Here is a 21,873-nt window from a genome sequence, read left to right as displayed (position 1 = left end):
TTAGGAAGTTCAAATGAAACATTGAATAAGATTTTTGATTTGACAACGTGATCTACAAATTTATCATCTGTGTCAGAATCTAAAGAGTGAATTAATTTTTTTATCATTTTGCTTTAAATTCCCAGGTGGAATTTGGGCATTAGTAGCAAGATTTACATTTAATATTCATCCATAATTGCCTTTGAGATGTTGAACTATTTCTGTTCTTAGAGAATATATGCTGGGTACTGCATCTAACATTTTAGAACATATGATTAAAACAAATGATGGCAGCAAATTTGCTTTGGAGCCTGCTTCAGTTTTTATCAAAATCATGATTGATTTTCTATTCAATACCATTTTTTTTTTGCATTCTACCCATCTCATTTGATTCCCTTCCCATATGAAAATGCATTCAATAATTGAGACTCCATGGCAGAAAATTGCAAGATTCACTAATTACCGTGTGTAGAAAATATTCCTCATCTCCACCCTAATGGTCTATTCCTTATACTGAGACTGGTCTAAACTAAGTTTCTTGTGAACCATGTAAGAACTTTCTATGTTTCAGAGATATTCTCAAGAGGTCAAGAGACATTTATTATCACCTGCACCAATTGGTACAGTGAGATTTGAATTACCATACATACGAATAAAAAGAACACAATACACAATAGAATTTAACATGAAGAATCAACGTTTCACACTGTGAGGGAAGGCAATAAAGTTCAGTCCTCTTCCTCTTTGTTCACCCGTGGCCAGGGCCTTTGGGACCTCTGCGTTTGCCGCTACGGCGGCCCGATGTTTCAGGCCCTCTCGCCGGGATGATCGGAGCTCGGAACGGAAGAACACTCTCGACGGCTTGGAGTTCCGAATTGGCCACTTCCTACCGGAGACTGCGGCTCCCGAAGTCCACATGCCGAGCTGGAAACTCGGGAGGATGCAACTCGGGAATAGATGCATCCCGACCAGGAAGTGACTGGTCTCCCCTCCCCACCTCCCCCACATAAAGAAGACTAAGAAACCTCCAGGAACATACTTTGAACAGACTAAAAATAACAAAAAGGGTGAAAGGACGAACAGACTGCTGGCGCGGCTGCCGCGCCGCGCCACCCAATTGCATCTAGTTTCTCTTGGACTTCTTGAGATATAGGCCTTGTATGTTCGATTTCTAATTGCCGAGTAAAGCCAACATCGTTACAACTAGTCCAGTCTACCTCCACTGCACTATAAGTACATTATTTCAGTTATAGAGACAAAAAATGTATACACAATACTCTCAGTGCAATCTCGCCATGGTTTTATATAATTACAAAAAAAAACTGCTCAAGATTCCAGTATCTAGTCTCATGTCCCCTTGGTATAACTGTAGTAAAGTATCTTTATTCCTGTACATACATCATCTTGTAATAAAGACCAGAGCACCATTTCATTTCTTATTTGATTGTTGTGTCTGCATTCTAGTTTTGAGTTACAGGAGTGCAAGGACAAGGGGATCTTTGAACATCAATGATATGCAATCACTCTCTATTATAAAAAATATTCTGTTTTTATGTTGTGTCCGATAAGTGAAAAACACATTTCTGTTGCGCCTGTGTACATCTGCAACATTCTTTCCCACTTACTCAGCATATGTATCCTCTTGAAATTTCTTTACATTTGCCTCCTACTCCCAATCGCATCTAGTTTTGAAAATATATTATTTGTCCCCATAGTCAAATCATTTATATAGATTGCAAATAGCTGGGGTCCAGGTACTGAACCTACCAGGACACAGCTCGTCCACCCGAGGATGATTTATTTATTTTAATACTTTCTAAACAATTCCAATACTCAATCCATGAAAATCAAATAAAAAAAACTACAAATGCTGAAAATGTAACCGCAAATGGTGAAAATTCTCAGGACAGCATATTAAGAAAATAAACTACAAATAAATTTTACAATATATTAATAATCAGCAATACGTTAAACGGGCCACAACAGTGTGACCCCGCAGAGCGCAGAGCAACAGAAATAAAGTCCATAGCAGATCATTTCTGAGGTAGGATCGTTGTGCAATGTGGTTCATGAATCTGATGGTTGCTGGGAAGAAACTGTTCTTGCACCTGGTGGGCATGTTTCTCAGGTTCCCGTATCTTCTTCCAGATGGTAGCAGCGGGATGAGTGACAGGGTAGTGGGGGTCTTTGATGTTATTAGCTGCTTTTTTGAGGCAGAGCCTCCTGTAGATTCCTTTGCTGGTTGGAAGATCATTACTCATTATGGACCAGGCAACGTCTACTGTTTTCTGCAGTCTCTTTTGCTCCTGTGTGTTCGAGTTACTGAACCAGGCTGTTATGCAACCAGTCAGTATGGTCTCTATTGTAAACCTGTAGAAATTTGGTAGAGTATTCAGCAACACAACGGATCTCTTCACTTTTCCAAGGAAGTGGAGGCATAAGTGAACATTGTGATTGCATCAACATGCTTGCCCAGGACAGATCTTCAGAGAAATGAACACCCAGAACTTGAAGCTGTTAACTCTCTTCTTCGATGTCCTGCTGATGAAGACAGGTTCAAGGATCCTTGGATTGCCTGTAATGAAGTCAACAACCACCTCCTTGGCATTGTTAACATTGAGAGCAAAATTGGTGTTATAGTCAATCAATTATATTCAATCAGATTATCGATCTCCCTCTTGTACTCAACTCATTATTACCTGTTATTCCTCCAATAACAAAGTTATTGTGGGCAAATTTAAAGATGGTGTTGGGTCATGTCTGACTACAGTCATACATATAGAGTAGAACTGGATACTGAGCACACAGCCTTGAGGTGATCCTGTGTTGATGATCATTGAGAAGTGTTGCTGCCAATTTGGACTGATTGAGGTTGAAGTCAAAGATCCAATTGCAAGGGATGAGCAGAGACCCAGTCGATGAACACCCTGATATATGAAGAATTCTCGATCCTTGGTAGTATATTAACCTGAATTCCATGTGTTCTATCTTGTGTGAAAATACAAGTATATTGCACACCCTGTCTGGCTTTCAGGATGCATTCCCAGGAATTAGAATGCTAGTGGAATACAAGTGGTCATTGTAACTGTAGAGGTGAATGCTGTGATCCTTGCATCAATCCGCAAGGATCCCTCTATAAGAACACTCTACTGGTGTTCTTATAGAATACAGAGAAAGTGTTCTAATCTACACATGGCTCAGTGTGAAGTGAATCACCAAGGTAAGGTGTCTGTGGGAGTGGGCATTGGCAAGGATGAAGCAAACAGAGCAGCCAAGTAGAACTGGCCAATATGACAAGTGGGGGAATTTCTTGGATGCGATTATAGTGGCTATCTCACCATTTCTTTGGCTGTTCAACCTTTCCCAGCAGACTTTTTTTTAAATCGCAGAGCAGTAGGGAAAATTGCTCCAGATTCCTGGCTCAGTGGAGTATAACCCAAGGAGATGCATTCAGTCGAGTAGGTAATGCTGAAAGTTCAGACTTAGGTCTAACAACATTAGAACAAATTACTTTTTAGAGAAGGCACTAAGTGGGGTATCGGCATATGCCACATCCACTCATTCCCCCTTGTCTCAAAGAACACCAGTAGATTAGTCATAAATAATTCTTCTTTCATAAATCCATGTTGATTGTTCAATTTAAAAAATCTGTTCATGGTGTATTATACATGCTTCACTATGGACAGACACCTTTCCCACGGGCAGTAGGCTAGCTGTAACTTCATTTTTTCTCTCTCTCTTCTTAAATAGCTGGTTCAGTTCCTATCGTTCAATCCACAAGAATAATTTCAGAATCTATAACATTTTGTAAAATGATACCCAGAACATTCACCAATTCCTTTGGCAAATCTTTCAAAATTTCTCACTAGATTTCATCAGCTTCTGGCACCAACCTCTTTTTTTCCACGTATTTCTTTCCTTCAATTCCCCATTCTTATCAGGCCTTTGGTTCTCAATTAATTGTGGACATTTTTCATGCTTTTTAGCATGAAGACATACACAAAGTACTTGCTAAATTCCACTCTCATTTTCTTTCTGCTGTCAGTTTGCAAGGTAACCACATTTATCTTTGTTTTTTTCTTTTCCTTAATACTCAGCTATAGCAAATCTAAACAACTATTTTATCTTTCTTGACTTTTAAACTCATATTCTCTCTTGCCTTTCTTGGTCCTCTTTCGATGAGCACAAAATCATCCCATGAATTTGCCATCCACGATATTCCTATAAATCTGACATCCTAACTGATTTGTCGGGTAGTTACCTAAAGTTGGAGAAATCAATGTTCACTTGTAGGTTAATTCCCTCTTTGTTTCCATTGTACCTGTATCAGAATTCCCTTTGGAATTCCCATCCACTGGTATGCTAAATTAACCCTTTACCAATAAGACTAGCACATTCCACCAAGAGTATGTTGGTCCCAGTTCAGCTGATGTATCCCGTACAAGTGTTCTGGGTATACTTACTCCAGAAACAGTCCTAATGCCTCAGAATAAAATGTAGGATGCCATCAACCAAGGGGAATGTTTCACACATTGCTCTCAATGTTCAGAAATTTGTAGCCCTCCCACTACCAACAATCTCCAACTACCCTTTCATCTGCTCCATTCACATTCATGTAAATATTATCACAAAGCCAAATAAAAGATATAAAGCTTATTCGTTTTGAAACTTTATTTTACATGATCATACACAACTTTCACCAGAATACATTTTGATTCTACAGTAGTTTCGATAAAGTTTAAAAAACCCCATCAAATATACCGTAGCTGTTGAAAGTCAGAAATAAAACCCGAAAATGCTGGAAATAATAACTTTTTGGCTGGATGATTTTTGCGAATATCATTCTTCTCGAATCTAATTTTCTTTCTCCACAGAAGCTGCTTGAACAGAAACATTTTCCGTAACTTTCTACTTAAATTCATCTTAAGCGCAAGTTTACAGAATCCTACTTATAAATTATAGCAGTTAAAAAAAAGATTGCTTAGTCTGTAAATAAAACCGAGTAAGTGTCGTTTAAGAATATTTTGTACTGCGCATATTTAGAAATGGCTGCCCCAAGGCGTACCATGCACCTGCTGCACGATAGGTTATTGCACCTTGTGCCACGTTAACTTACGTCAAATTTAAAAAAAGGTGGGTTTAAAACGGATGCCGCGTCTCTTGTTGGACTGTCCTTGGGAGAAAGCGGCAGCAGGAGGCGGCGAAGGAGTGCTCCGCATCTGTCGAGAAAGCCAACACTTTTTTTTGCCTTCCACATTCAACTCGTAGTTTAATTCAAACGCACTTGACTGCGCGCAAATAAATCAACCAGCTCGGATTAAAGTGCAGTTGAGGAGGAGGGATGGTGGTGGCGGCACCGCACAAGGCGCGCCTCCGGCTCCCAGTGCGGAGCGACGGGGGGAGGGAGCGGATCCATTTTATTGTTCACTTGCGTCAGTCAGTAGCCGAAACAAACAATAATGGTCACACAACACAAAGTGGGAGCGCTTTCAAACACCGGATTTTTGTGTGAAAAAAAAAGCGACGTGCGCGACCTTGACGGCACTGCTGCTGTGCTGTTTTTGTTGTTTCGCGTAAGCGCGGGGGTGAGGCTGTAATGGACGCCCGGATGGTTTGCGTAACACGGGGGAGCGAGGGCCGCACCTCAGGATCCCCTCGCACTCATCTACGTAACATAACGGGCACGGGGGCAGATCCGGGCCCTTGATGCGCGCGTGGACATACGTCAGGGCCGATTGGCACAAAGCCATCGGGGACTCGCGTCAGCTCGTCCGTCCCCTCACACACCGTCCCCTTACACACCGTCCCCTTACACACCGTCCCCTTACACCGTCCGCCCTCCAGTCACGTCACTGATCGTCCGGCCCCTCACACACCGTCCCCTTACACACCGTCCCCTCACACACCGTCCCCTCACACACCGTCCCCTCACACACCGTCCCCTCACACACCGTCCCCTTACACACCGTCCCCTTACACCATCCGCCCTGCAGTGCTCCAGTCACCTCACTGGTCGTTCGTCCCCTCACACACCGTCCCCTTACACCATCCGCCCTCCAGTCACCTCACTGATCGTCCGTCCCCTCACACACCGTCCCCTCACACACCGTCCCCTTACACCATCCGCCCTGCAGTGCTCCAGTCACCTCACTGATCGTCCGTCCCCTTACACACCGTCCCCTTACACCATCCGCCCTCCAGTCACCTCACTGATCGTCCGTCCCCTCACACACCGTCCGCCCTCCCTTCCCCTTACACCATCCGCCCTCCAGTCACCTCACTGATCGTCCGTCCGCCCGCCCTCCCTTCACCTCACTGACCATCCGCCCCGTCAGCAAACGTCGCACAGGACACATTTCTATTTTCTGGACAGACAGAATGGGTGATGTTGAGGCGGGAATTGCAGATGCTGGGTTACACCAATATAGACATTAATGCTGGAGTGACTGCAGAAGGGTCGAAAACCCAAAGCGTCACCCACTCCTTCCCATCCAGAGATGCTGCCTGTCCCGCTGAGTTACTCCAGCATTTTTCGTGTCTATCTTCAGTGTAAACCAGCATCTGCACAGTTCCTTCCTACACATTTCTATGTTGTATCCTCCCCCTCCTCCTACCCATTGAAGAGCGAAAGATTTTTGTAAACAAAAGTCTCAAGCTCCGAGGCCCAGAGATGGAAAGAAGCGAAAGCACTTTCCACGTTGGGCGGCTGAGCGGGGCCATTAAGAGTCCAGACCTTTGACGTTTGAATCAGTTTAGTCTCGGGCCGTTTCCCCCCGTTTGACGGCCGCGTGCTGGGGTGGGGGATGGGGGAGGTGGCCGTCCAATCGGGAGGCGGGAGAGAAATATGCAAATAAAATTCGTTGATGCGACGGCGTTGAGCACGTGGCGTCGGGGGCGCGCACGCACGCACGCAGAGCGTGGAGCGCGTTGCTGGGGAGAAGAGGAGGCGGAGGAGGAGGAGAAGAGCGACGAGAACGCGCGGGGGAAGCCGGGGCTCCAACTTCTGGTGAGAGAGAAATAACACAAAGGAGTGAGTGAGTGAGGACAGGCGGCGAGCGAGAAGATTATCACAACTATAAAACACGAGTGAAGCGCCGCTGGGGAAAAGACTATAATAAACTGCTTGAAAAAAAAAAATTAAAAAATAAAAACAAATTTAATTAACGATTTCATTAAAAAAAAAAAAAGGCACGAGCGAAAGAAGAGTGTGGAAAAAACAATTTAATTGTTTGTTTAAAAAAAAGGAACACCAACAAAGTAAGTACGGAGAGTAAGTGTGAGAGTCGGCGGTTGGGTCGAGTTAGAGGAAATTTGACTGTAAATAAACATGAAAGGACGGGGAGGAGGAGGTGAGGGCAGGCGGTCAGCGAGATTACTAACTACCACTACTGGAGAGAGTGCGTTGCCGCTGGCAAAAGCAGCCATTAACATTTCATTAATAGAGCAGCGCTGTCCTCATCACAGCCAGCAGTGAGTTTACTGTCCCTCTTTCTTGTAATGACTGAGTGTCTGTGTCCCGTCCTGTTCTGTGTGCTCTGATTGTGGGTTTAGTTTAAGTTTCTCTCTCTTTCTCTCGCTGTGTGTGTGTGTGTGTGTGTGGTGGTTTGGGCGCTCGTGGTTCCCACAGGTCACCGTAGTGGACGCGAATGGTTTGAACTAGTTTCTCACACATACTCACCGCTGCCGCCACTGAAGGTCGGGGGTGGGGGAGACGCTGGTCACCGAGAGGGCCAGAGACTGCGAGATAATGGGGCTTGGCAGCTCTGAGATAAGGTCGGAAGAGGCTTTAAAAATAATTCTAGCTTTCTTTTTGGTGGAGAGTGAACTGTTCAACTTCAAGCTCAAACGGCGTCTTTAATGTTTCCGTTACTGTTTCCTTTGCCAGTCGTATTTGAGTAACAACCACCAAAAGGCTGAGATTAAAAAGGCGCTTCTCTTTGTGGTCGGTTTCAGTCCTGGTTAGTTGTCGCTGTCTCTTGGACCAGCCTGTGATTTGTCTGAAGAAGAATGTGGTCTGAAAGAAGACCTCGGGTCTTTAGCAACATAATCGAGTGCGTGTTGTCGGTGTGTTGGGATTGAAAGACACTTTGCGCTACTGTAAAGCCCAAGCCAGGCGTGAAACTGTAGATGGACTTTTTTCATTCATTCGCTTGCACCGTGTTCGATATAAGCCGATTGTTTCTTTTAAAATCCTTCAGTGTGCGCGTGTGTTTGTGTATATTTCAAAACTGAGTTCAGGAGAACTGAAAACACGTGCATTTGTGAAAGCGTGAGGAGGAGAAAATCAAGAGGAAAGGGGGCAATAGGGATTGTAAGGGGAGGGGTAGATCCCACTGGGCACTCGAGCACTCGCACAACATTTCACAATCATCAAGGCTTAATCATCCATGTTTGTCGTTGTCTTCGGCGGCAAGGACACACACATTCACACATTGTAAAACCTCTTTGTTCGGGACGGGGGGGCACAAACATGCGCGCAGACTTAAAATTAAAAAAAACTTGCAGGTTAGGTTTCAGATTTTTTTCATCCACTATGTTAAATGATTTATCAAACTATTCCCATAGCTTTCTCAGCAAGCTAACTTTTTACCATGAGGAGGATGGGAGCTCTCCAGTCGTTTGTTTGGTCAGCGTTTTCTCTCTGGACAGGCTGTACACAAAGAATCGCTCTTAACCTAAGATGGCAGCTTAATTTGACTCCGGTCATTGACAGTAATTATAAGAAAGACTGAAGCTATCCCGTCCATGGGTTCCGTCAAGCCCCCACCGTCCTGGTGAATTTAAGACTGGATGATATTTTTGGGAGGGGGGCGTCATTTTTCTTATAGCGGTGTAATAATCAGCGAATTTAAAAAAAAAACATCCTTTGTTTTATGAAAGTGATTTTGTGAACTGGAAATAATCTATTAACGTATTGAATGTGGCATTCTTGGAGAAATCTACCTGCCTAACTAGCTTCTGTGCAAAGCTGTAGGTGCCTCGCTTCCATCTATGGAAGTTGAGAATAATGTAATATCCGAATTGTGAAATGGAAGTGGAATTGACTTTAATCGTAATGCTGGGTTAGATAAACTTGACCAAGTGGAATTTATTATCTGACAACTAGATGGATCCATGTGTATAAAGAACGAACATTTGGAAATATCCTCAATATTTAGTGGTCCTGATAGGGAATATTTGTAGTTTAAAGTTTTTAAAAGAAAACCTTTTGGATTTTTTATAGACAATGTCTAGATTTAAGATTTGAAAATGTTTTTGTCTTGCTTGTTACTTTGTATTTCAAGTTTTTACTCTATATTTAGAAATATAGATATGTAGCATAGTGTTTGATGTGTGGAAACCTGTATAATAAATTACATTAAGTAATCTGAAAATGATTCACTATGAATGTTATATCCATAACAGATTTGGAAACTTGTATTAAATCCTGGTAAATCATGGGTCGTGCTTTAGAATAAGTTACCAAATGATAAATTGGATGTTGATATACAATTCAAAATATTAAACTTTCTGAAATGCTTTGGCGTTTAAAGTGATACTACAAGAATTGTATTAGTTACAGGCAGCTGACATTGGGAGTGTGACTGGCGTTTTATAAATGTGCTTGGTGTTTGTGAAGTATTAAGTGAGCAATGTTTGTCATGTATTGGTGATCTACATTTAGAACTTGATTTCAGTCTTCTGGTGTGGTACAGCAGTTTGGGAACTTTAAGTCTATTTTTGTTAGCTATGTATAAACCTTGGTTTGCATGTTCTAATTGACAAGATAAATTTTAAATAGGATGTTGTTAGAAGCATAGTTTTTAAGAAATGAATTTAATGAACAATTTCTCAAAAGACTGTGATATACCCATTCTATTTAGAGTTTAGTATTATTCATGCTGGGTATCAAAGTTAAAGCACCATTAAAATGTTACCTGTTACGGGAGATTTGATTATATTTTTTGTCCATGCAAAATCTTTGTAATCAAATGAAATCTCTGCCAAAGTCCCGCTGTTTCCATCGAGACTAATATTTAAACTGAGGTTGAGTGATCCAGGCAAAGCCTGGTTTAAGGAGTTATTAAAGATTTGTAGGGTTAATGGATTATATTTGGGTCGATTATAGTTTATGTGGATTGCATGTGCCATTTTTTGTTAACCAGTTTATGACTGATGTTATTGATGCATTGGTCAATCTGCATTACACTTGAAGCATCAGTCCCAGAAAAAGAGGATTAATTGGTGTATTTTTCTGTGTAATTAATCATAATATTTTATATACCTGTGTCAATTAAAATCTCAAATTATTTTCTTTTTTATGCTGAAAGTCTTATTGGTGTAGTGCAATTCAGAGTTGTGGGATATCGTAGCATTAAATAGTAATGCTACTATTTCCAAGTGCAGTAAACATTGTGATTAGAAAATGGCATTTTGCACACACCAATCTTAAAGATAGCGGAGTCGGGGGATATGGGGAGAAGGCAGGAATGGGGTACTGATTTGGGATGATCACATTGAAGGGCTGAATGGCCTACTCCTGCTATTGCCTATAATCTCTCATAAACAGCAATATCATAATGAACAGTGAATGATTATGTGGAGTTGATTTGAGAGTAAGTAGTTTTCAAGTCGTCAAGTTTATTCGTCACATACACATATGAGATGTGCAGTGAAATGAAGCATCTTACTGTTCTTTGCAGTGGTGCTCTGGATTCTTTAGTTCAACTGGTGAGCACATGGACCTTTTTTTGATATAATCTCATTCAAAAGACAGCCTTTGCAGACTTGGTTTGGGCTATATTGTAATGTCGCGGGTTTAGTGCTCATGTTTCTGAAGTAGAGCAGACGCACAATCTTCTGAGGTGGGTGTTCTATTATGGCAGATGTTTCAGAAATATGAATGGCAATGATTAAGGTAATGGACAAAAAAAGAAGATAAGGTCCTTGGCTGTCTTCACCATTCTAACTTCTCTTTTCTGATCTCCACTTCAAGGTTGCACAGAAGAAGTCAGCGAAATGTATAGAAGTGACAGGAAGGAATACATTCAGAAAAATTATTGGGGGTGGGTTATTTGTGTAGAGTAGAAATGTTGGCATATCTGATCTCTGTTTGTGTTAACGTGGATTACAACTGGAGTATAAAGCTACTTTGTGAAGTTATTCAGATTTGCTTTTGACCTAAAAATAATCGGTGACATGTGCACTTACAGTTGCAGAATGTGCTGAATTCAAATAAAATTCAAGTATTGGAGAACCTAATCAAGTAAAGGTACTTAGGAGATTTTGTATTGCTTTCTGATTTTAAGACCTCCTGGCGACCCACCTACGGCACGAGAATTCTCGCTTCTCTCCACGGCGACTTCATTCTAGTCGCCGCTAATTTTTCAACAATTTGAAAAATTCGTGGTGACCATAATAAGGCCACGACTAGTTCCCAGAATGTGGGAACTCCTCACGACCATAAAGGTGACTGCCCAGCAACCACCTGCGAACATGTGACGACTGCATGGTCTCCTGCAGTAGCCTAAAAAGTTGCGTAAGTGGGGCAGGCCCATAAGTCTATGACCTTTTTTGTATCTATTCATCTTTTTGTTTTGCCACTTGGTAAGTTATGCATACTTGTAGCTTGCTCCATTACTACATTCTCCTAAAAGCTTTGCAGGATCATATCACATTAAGAATTTTTACTAGATCGCTTTCAGTTAATACAGCTGTAAAATTGTTGATCCGTATTTGGCCATCACACCCCCCCCCCCCCCCCCCCCCCCCTTTTTTTTTTTTTTTTTTTTTACACCATTTGTTTTTCTGCTACAGCATTTGTCACAAGCTCTGCTAATTCCACTTGATTTCCTATTGCTCCTGGTCAACATTGGCTGTGGCTTATTTGTAGACATTCTCGTCTGAGTTCAATATCTGCTCCAAAGATCGAAGCGCAAAAATGTAGGATGATACTAGTAATATATATTAGGGGAATGCAGCATTGTTGACAATGTGGAATTTTATCTGAGGTGTGAAACCAAGCCCACATCTGCTTTCTCAACTGGATGCAAATGACCACATGGTACTGCATTGAAGAGCAGGAAGTTGTCCTTTGTATCCTAACCAATAATTATCCTTCAATCAACATCACTAAAATAGATTGTCTTGTCATTATCACATTGCTGTTTGCTGGAGCTTACTATTCACAAATTGATCGTTGCATTTCCTCGATTACAACAATGATTGTGCTTCATTGGTGATTAAAATGTTTTGTGTCGCCTTCAGTTGGGGAAAGATGCTGTCTTTTGCTATTGATTTTTCAGGACCTGTGAGGGACTTGGGGTCCTTTTTATTTAAAAAAAATGCTTTTTATAAGTGTGATTGTTTTAGGGAATAATTTAAATAGGTTTTAAGTTATACTGGAGATGTTTGTGTTTTAATTGGTAAAAGTAAAAATAGATACTTCAAGCTCCATAGGTATTTAATGCAGGATTAGTTAAGATTTGTGCAGTATAACTTTGGCACCAGTGTTTATATGTGCATTATTTATGGTACATTAATCTTTAATTTGTTGGTTGGTTGGAATTTGAAATACAATAGAAAATGACTAGACCTGAATTTGGTACATTTGGGGATTTTTTTGTGTGCACTTTAAAAGATGGTGTTGATATCTAATGGAGATACAATAATGATAGACTCTTAAATCATACTCGTCTTGTCTGAACCTTGGAACAGGAAGAGGCAATTCCTCCTAACTATCATAATTTTCTGATCTAAAATTAGGGATTTACTCAATCGAATGCCATGTAGGCAACTAGGACTTGTAGGAAGTTGATTAACAATTCCAAATTCTGATTGCAATTCCATTATTTGTGCAGATATGGTCAATAAGGTGTCCTCATGGCATAAGTTTTAAATTTGGATTTCCTGAAGGCCTTCTGGAAATCTATGTATATCATCCAGAGACTTCATGTGACTCTGATCAACTGAAAATTAAGGTGTTTGTAATAATTATTACATCAAGTAATTGGAGCGGCACGGTGGCTCATCGGTAGAGTTGCTGCCTTGCAGCGCCAGAGACCCGGTTTTGATCCCGACTACGGGTGCTGTCTGTACAGAGTTTGTACGTTCTCCATGTGTCCGCCTGGGTTTTCTCTGAGATCTTCGGTTTCCTCCCACATTCAAGACTTACAGGTTCGTAAGTTAATAGGCCAGCACGGACTCAGTGGGCCAAAGGGCCTGTTTCCACCAGGCACGTGCCGCGAGTAATTACTCGGGGTAGGCAGTCAGTCGGTTTTTAAAAATCTTTAAAAACGCGCATGTGGAGATTGTTCTCTCCGATGGGCAGTCAGTTGACTTTTATAAAGTATTTTGTCTTCAAGCCTTATCTCTCAATAAAGTAATAAAAAATGTTTAACTCAAAGAAATTTACGTACCACATTATTTGTACACGAACTCCATTCTTCTCTCTTTGTTTCTTAAGATGCTCTTAAGATAATGACAATCCATGTTTGAAAAACCCGGCAAGAAACTTGCGCTGCGCATGCGCAGTACGTGCGCGCAGTCCACGGTGTAAAGGCAGAATTTCAGCTGCCTATTTCGAAGGCTTCATTGAAGGCTTGAAGCAACGTTGACGGCACGTGAGTTGCACATACTTTTGTGTGTTACATGTACTGCGGAAGAAAGACACGGGAGAATTATGCCTACCTAAGAGAACAGTCTCTTAGGTAGGCATAATTCTCCCGTGCCTTTAATATTTAAATTTAATAATTACCATTTTATAATTTTTCATGGTAGGCACTGCCCACCTTGCCTACCTTGACGGCACATGCCTGGTTTCCACGCTGAATCTCTAAACTAAACTAAATTATGGACTAATTCCTCTATTTCCCCATCTCTCTTCTCTTAATAGTTCTAAATTGACCAGTCTTGGCGAATTAAATGTTTTGAAATTTACATCTGTAATGTTTTTGCCCATCTTAAAATGCTAGGATGAAAATTTGCCATTGAGTATTAACCATTCTGTCCCTTTATTGACTTTTGATGAATCACGAAGCTGGGTGGCAGTGTGAACTGTGAGCAGGTTGCTATGAGAATGCAGGGTGACTTGGGTGAATGGGCAGATGCAGTTTAATGTGGATAAATGTGAGGTTATCCACTTTGGTAGCAAAATGTAGGAAGGCAGATTATTATCTAAATGGTGTCAAGTTGGGAAAAGGGGATGTACAAAGGGATCTGGGGGGTCCTTGTTCATCAGTCAATGAAAGTAAGCATGTAGGTACAGCAGGAAGTGAAGAAAGCGAATGGCATGTTGGCCTTCATAACAAGAGAAGTTGAGTATAGGAGCAAAGAGGTCTTTCTGCAGCTGTACAGGGCCCTAGTGAGACCACACCTGGAGTATTGTGTGCAGTTTTGGTCCCCTAATTTGAGGAAGGACATTCTTGCCATTGAGGGAGTGCAGCGTAGGTTCACAAGGTTAATCCCCGGGATGGCGGAACTCTCATATGCTGAGAGAATGGAGCGACTGGGCTTGTATACTCTGGAATTTATAAGGATTAGAGGGGATCTTATTGAAACATACGATTATTAAGGGTTTGGACATGCTAGAGGCAGGAAACGTGTTCCCAATGTTGGGGTAGTCCAGAACCAGGGGCCACAGTTTAAGAATTAGGGGTAAGGCATTTAGAACGGAGATGAGGAAACACTTTTTCACATAGTTGTGAGTCTGTCAAATTCTCTGCCTAGGAGGACGGTTCTCTGGATACTTTCAAGAGAGAGATTGTTGGATATGGGGAGAAGGCAGGAACGCGGTACTGATTGTGGATGATCAGCCACGATCACATTGAATGGCGGTGCTGGCTTGAAGGGCCGAATGGCCTACTCCTGCACCTATTGTCTTATCACAGTTCCTTGTTCAGTATTTTTCAATGTCTGTGGTGCTGTTCTCACCTTTTTACTGTAAGTGATGAAGCAAAGCCATTATTCAACATTTGTCATTTCCTTATTTCATTTACAACATGACTAATCATTTATTGCAGGTCCAAAGTGTATTATCCCTTTGCTTTGGTAAACATTTTGATATTCGAGTTTTGCAAGTTTCTTTGTAGTCTTTGGTCTCCATTTTAGAAACATAGAAAATAGGTGCAGGAGGAAGCCATTCGGCCCTTCGAGTCAGCACCGCCATTCATTGTGATCATGGCCGATCGTCCCCTATCAATAACCCGTGCCTCCCTTCTCCCCATATCCCTTGACTGCACTAGCCCCTAGAACTCTATCTAACTCTCTCTTAAATCCATCAAGTGATTTGGCCTCCACTGCCCTCTGTGGCAGGGAATTCCATAAATTCACAACTCTCTGGGTGAAAACATTTTTTCCCACCTCTGTCTTAAATGACCTCCCCTTTATTCTAAGACTGTGGCCCCTGGTTCTGGACTCACCCAACATTGGGAACAACTTTCCTGCATTTAGCTTGTCCAGTCCCTTTATAATGTTTATATGTTTCTATAAGATATCCCCTCATCCTTCTAAACTCCAGTGAATACAAGCCTAGTCTTTTCAATCTTTTTGATTCCTTTTGGTATCTTGCCCAATCATCAGTGTTTGTACAATATTTTGCCCCATATTTTCTCTATTATCATGGTATGTTGAGTATTTGTCATTTTTGGCACAAGCTGGTTCTGTATCTACTCTTGGTTTTTTGCCTGCAAATAAATTTGCTTGTACCTTTCCCATGAAGTCGACCAAACCCAACTATTGAATCTTTGTAAAGATTTTCAGATTGTTTTAAAAATACATTCCCATTGTCTCCATTAGCAAAATGGTTGTGTACTGGTGTGTTAACAATATATGGATCATTACAATCCAAGATGTATGGTGACTATTCTGTGTATTATTCTATGGCATATTGTTGCAGGAAACTGCAGCACACTCCTGAAAATCACTGTCTTTCAGAGATAAGCTGGTCTGTTTATCTCAATTATTAACTACCCTTAGCTATGTGCTTGTCTAATTTCTTGATCCATTCTACCCATGGTCTTTATTTCCTGTATATTGCTTAAAATGTCATCTATCATTGTTGAAGGAACTTGAGAGTTGAGAGCGTTTCATTGTTATATGTACCAGGACCAGAACAATGAAATTCTTACTAGCTGTCTTTACAGGCACCCGCCCCCAACCGTTTTCCTTTTATCCTGTGGACTTTATAGCCAGGTATATTTGAGCCTCGGTCGTGATCGACTTCCTACAGTCCCAGGTGTAGCTGTCAGAATGTGGCTGCCTTGGTTGAATTTGTGCTTGCAATTTAGTTTGTTCCTTATACTTTTAAGTACAAAGATACAGCATGGAAGCAGCCGTTCGGCCTACTGAGTCCACACGAACCAGCGTTCACCCGTGCACCTGTTCTATCCTACACACTAGGGACCACTTACAGAAGCCGATTAACCCTCAAGCCTGCACATCCAGGATGTGGGAGAAAACTGGTGTACCTGGAAAAACCCACACGGTTACAGGGAGAACATAAAAACTCGGTACAAATCGCATTGAGCCAGGGTCTCTAGTGTGTAAGGGCGCCACACTGCCGCCCCTCCCCATTGTGTGACTAAGGATTTTTTTTGGGGGGTGGGACGCACTCTCCATTTGGCCCTTCTGTTTAGTTAGTTTATTTCTGTTTTTTATTTTGTTAGGTCTCTCACCTGTTTTTGTTGTTGCTTTCCATCCTTGTTTTTTTGGTTGGGGAAATTGTTCAACCAAATTGAACCAACTGTTTCATTTGTTCAAAAATGTTAATACTATCTCCTCAGGATTTCTTTGTGGTCCTGTGCCTTCATTCCACAACCCAACCCAATTCAAGACTGAACCAGAGTAACTCTGAATCATTGCAATTACGATGTTCCTCCATTCCAAATTGGGCATCAGTCTCTATCCTTTGAATAATGTTCTAGTGACATTGTTTAAGAAATGCTGCTTCTTTCCACTGAATCCTTTCACCTCTTTTCTCCTTAATCTGTGTAAAGCTATGCTAATATTCATGTGATTTGTATATTAATCAAGAGATCATAATTTTTGAGATTGTTTATTTTGCTACTAGTACATGAAAATTTTATGTTTTTGACAATAGACAATAGGTGCAGGAGTAGGCCCTTCGAGCCAGCACAGCCATTTAATGTGATCATGGCTGATCATCCCCAATCAGTATATCTTTAAGAGCCATATCTAGCTCTCTTGAAAGTATCCAGAGAACCGGTCTCCACCGCCCTCTGAGGCAGAGAATTCCACAGACTCACAACTCTCTGAGAAAAAGTGTTTCCTTGTCTCCGTTCTAAATGGCTTACCCCTTATTCTTAAACTGTGGCCCCTGGTTCTGGACTCCCCCAACATCGGGAACATGTTTCCTGCCTCTAGCGTGTCCAAGCCCTTAACAATCTTATATGTTTCCCCCCCATCTTGACCAATCCTTTGGGCAGACCCCTACTCTGATAATACTTTTACAGAAATATCCTGTCCCCAATTGGTAAGTGCATTGTTTGTTTTGCCCGGGAGATGTTTCTGCAGGTCCTCTCTTTGGATTGTCCTTGGTCCATTTGTATCAGTCGTGTGAACTCATTCTGACCCTGCATCCCTGTGCAAGTTATCAAAGTCTTGTGTAAATTTTGAAACCTAGAGACAATTTTGCTAGATGTGGTTTCAGCTTAATGAGATTGTCAAGAGGTTTAAGACTGCTGTTATTAAACCTGGAGCCAGGTGCCCTCGTGCCCGCAGGGTGCAATAGGCTTGTTTGGGTGGGTTGGGCCGCACCCCGTGCTTTGTTTATGATGTGGAATACAAGACCATGAGAAAGAATTAACCAGGCAGGTTGTTTGGAACAGTTTCCCTTGGCATAGAGGACAGTAAGTTAGCGAGAGTGGTTTTGACATGTGTAGTGTTTAACATATTACTTAATTCACTGGTTGAAATGCTAATCCTCAGACTTGCATACCTGGATGTAGATGATGTGGAGTAGTTTACAGGGATATGGAAAAAGATGGGGAGTAGGATTTGTCAAATAACGATTAAAAATCTGACTTTTTAAAGTTATTTAATTTTTATTAAACCACTAGTTTCCACTAAGCACTACAACACTAGGAAAGGTTTTAATATTTTGTAGTTTAAACAAACCGTTTATTGGAGGCAGGTGACAGCTCCTCCCTACTCTCGACTATTCCTGCTTCAACCAGGTATCTAAATAAATTGTTTGTGTTGACAGTTAATGAATTTGAGCTTTGTTTTATACTTAGTATTATTTAACGCAAGATATTATTGTATTCCAATTTGGGATAACAAATAATTCCCACTTTAAACATTGGAAGTGGCAGGTCATTCGTCATCGGGAAGGGTGAGAGATAACAATACTAGCAAGGTTGGTACAGTTCCTGCAATGATATCTGGAAGTATACCTCCATTAAGTTATTGGATGTGATCTAATGTAAGAATTTTGGCACCATTCATTTCTCCAACTTGGGTGTCTGAATATAATTACTTTCTTGATCTTAGATGAATTGTGTACCAAGTTGTGTGAAAATATGGCTGTGTAGCAGCAGGAGCATGTGGTGTAATGGATAATTTGAAATGAACTGCTGGGAATACTCCTAGGTGTGGCTGTATCTCTGGGAAAAGTTAACTTTTTATATTGAGACCTGTCAGCAAAATGCTTAATGGATGTTTACCATTACATCTTCCAGCAAATCTCAGCAGTTCCTGATCTTTGTGTCATTATCAAAAGTTACAAATAGAATATTTCTGGGTTCAGTAAAATACTAAATTTGTAAATGTGAGAAAATGTAGAAAGTCTTAAAGGTAATTTTGTATATTAATTCTAATAAAAATATGGGATACAGTTTCTAGAATATTTGTTGCAGAAAAGGATATTGTTAAATGCTGAAAATATGAGCGGTCCTCTTTAGTGCTTCTGCCACCAGAAAGGTTAATTGTGGAAAATAAACAAGTACCACGTTTACATTCAGGTGTGTAACCCAACAGCAGAAATTTTCCACAAAGTATGAATTAATTAATTGCAATCGCATTAATTCAGAAAGTGCTGATCATGACATTTTACAGGAAGGTTCAATCTGAATTTACTTGGATTGGGTCAGCAATATTGGTAAACATTTCATTCTCTTGAGGGTTAAGGCTTTGAAATTTGCATCTGAATGTGTATGCTGGATTTACTACCCTGAAGGTGGCAGTATAAATGGACATATTGTGCTGATTTTCACAATGCGTGTTTGGACTCTTTGGAATAAAGAGACGTACAAAGCTCATTAAAATGGTTGGCAAGAGCTAAATGTGTATTCGTCTCAATTTTTCCTTCATTTCATTCTTGATTCCTTTCCGAAAGGTACTGCAATATATTTGAATACAGTCTTCAGTTGCTGTTTTTAAAGGCCAAAAGTTTTCTGCTGTTTCTTCATTGTTGTTTAATCGTGATGACAAAGGTTAGCTTTGTGGCTTTAGTTTGCCCTGTCCACTGTCTCTTAACACCATAGGAAAGGACTGAAGAAAAGAGGAAAATTGGAGATGAACACTTAGTTTTTGCCAAGCATATTAAAGTGCTGCGTAGTTCATTTCATTGCAGAAAACCCAAATGAATATCAGCATAATATGTCCATTTATACTGCCACCTTCAGGATAGTAAATCCAGTATACATATTCAAAAGCAAATGTCAAAACCTCAACCTTTAAAGGCATGAAATTCACAATGACTGTCCCATTCCAAAAAATCTTATTGGCTAGATGGTGCAAGATGATCTGAGCATCTTATTCGTCATTAATTTAAACAGGATTTTCTCCATGCTGTTTAATGAAGCAAACTTTGTGTATTAAAATATGCTTGATCTCGACCAATCAATAGGTAATATTCAGTTTTAAATATTTTTCCTTCTATGTAGATAAAATCATTATCCTTGGATATTTCCTTTTAATTATCATGCTTTGTCCTTCATTATCATCTGCCTCCCAAACATAATGACATGAGCTGTAGTATGAATTATGTGTTCTCTCTTGTGACTGGCAGTATTATTCATACCTGTCTTTCCTATCTCCCAGAGCAGTTAGACATATTGGTGCATGGTCCCATAGATTTTTTTTTGATGAACAGTATCTTAAAATATTATAATTTACATGTGTATGATATGCCATTAGGCACCTCAGAAACTATTTTCAAAAGTTTAGAAAGGCAGTGTTTTTCTTAGACCGGAATCACTGGTTGTTCTTGTGCAGGTTTTAGCAATCAGTTAGAAAACAAATGGACGATTGGTCTCTACTGAATGCAAGAAAAGAGCAGTCATGCTCCAGTTATATAAAGACCTGTTGAGGCTGCCCCTGTGGCATTGTGTACAGAGCTGGTTAACCTACCCAAGGAAAGATATACTTGCAATATAATCTAAATATGTCATTCTACCTGTGGATGTTTACCAGATTGATTCCTGAGTTAACGGGTATATTGTATGAGGAGAGATTGAACTGGGCCTATAACTTGAGTTTAGAAGAATGAGAAATGGTATTATAGTGGCACACACAATTCTTTAAGGATTTGACAAGATGAATGTAGAATTTGTTTACACTGCTTGGAGTGGAACTAAGGATCACAATATCAAAATAAAGGATCAGCTATTTAGGACAGTGTGAAGTTTTGTCACCCGAAGAAACATTGAGGCAGGGGGATTCTCCACCCTGGAGGGCGGTTGAAGCCTAGTTGCTGAGTTTATTCAAAGTTAATATATATTGAAATATTAAGGCAATGGAGATAAATTTGGTTGGTGCTGCTAAGTGGAGGAATAGCCATGTTCTTGTGATCAAATGGCATAGTTCTCGTGCATAATATGTAGACGGTCAAAAGTTATGGTGCCTGCTGACTTTAAAACTATCTCGTATACAGGCATTCTTTGTCAAGCAGTGATGTTCTTCATTTGTACTAGAGTACCTGCTAGCAATGCAAGTTAGATACTGAATCGCTTGGAGTAATATAGAGGTGGCAAATTTGATTATTTTTTGTCATTTATGGCAAATGGAGGGTACAGGTTTTGTGGCTGTTTTGGACTGCTTGGCTGATGGATGGACTGGAGGCCTTAGGGCTGAGCTTTATCATTAAATTACATTCCTTTCTTTGTAACGGGACAACTGAGAAATTTACTTTTTTAGTACCATTTTTAGTTTAAGCAGTCTATTCGGGTTCATATCAAAATCATATTTGTAAAGAAGTATGACCTTCATCCTGAACCATAACTCCCAAAGCAATCACTGATTTATACCTCGATGGTTATCATCCTACATAAATATTGTTGTAATTTCCCACCGAATGGACATTGCATTTCTCAAGTAATTGTTTGGCTGTGAAAGCGATTTGGCATAGGTTTAACTATTGTCATGTGTACTGAGACAGTGAAAACATTTGTTTTGTGTGTTATCCTGGCGATTTATTCTATACACCAGGAAGTGCAAAATGAGAAAGGAGACATTGCACACAGACAAAACGTGCAGATTTGAGAAAAAAAATGCAAGGGGTGCCACGAGGTTGTCTGGAAGAGTAGGAATACATCTTTAGTGTTTGAGTAGCCTGTTAACAGCCATCAAGAAGCTCTTCTTGAATCTGGTGGTATGTGCTTTCAAGCTTTTGTATCTCGTGCTTGATGGGGTAGGGGGAAAGAGGATGACTGCCGTGGGTGTGAGTAGTCCTTGGTTATGTTGGTTGCTTTCCCAAGGCAGTGAGTGCTAAAGAATCAAGTAACTTGTGTAAATAACTTTAATCCTCTGGTGCTTCCAATTTTGAAATATTTTCTTCTCTGCTTTTGTCCTCCCTTGCACTTTCATCATTTTCTTAATCATTTCACTAATTGGTAGCTTTATTTCTAACAGCATTTTCTATTTGTGGTGTCAGCTAAACTAACCTTACTCTTACTT

At 40.6% G+C, this 21,873-nt stretch overlaps 1 protein-coding gene across 11 annotated transcripts in view; it reads left to right on the top strand.

The window, feature by feature from the left end:
- Positions 1–6,830: 6,830 nt before the first annotated feature.
- The window catches only part of chd7 (chromodomain helicase DNA binding protein 7), a 229,796-nt gene continuing 214,753 nt past the window's right edge, over positions 6,831–21,873 (top strand). For 2 of the 11 annotated variants that reach the window (XM_055634010.1, XM_055634002.1), the window contains exon 1: positions 6,868–7,236. The gene's annotated coding sequence lies outside the window, so the exon portion shown is untranslated. The other 9 variants (XM_055634011.1, XM_055634003.1, XM_055634004.1 and 6 more) reach the window with 9 other exon arrangements.

This window comes from Leucoraja erinacea, chromosome 4 (assembly GCF_028641065.1).
Source record: "Leucoraja erinacea ecotype New England chromosome 4, Leri_hhj_1, whole genome shotgun sequence".
In the NCBI taxonomy this organism is placed as follows: Eukaryota; Metazoa; Chordata; class Chondrichthyes; order Rajiformes; family Rajidae; genus Leucoraja; species Leucoraja erinaceus.
Note: the sequence above shows the minus strand (reverse complement) of the source record. Positions and strands in the feature narration are given on the sequence as shown.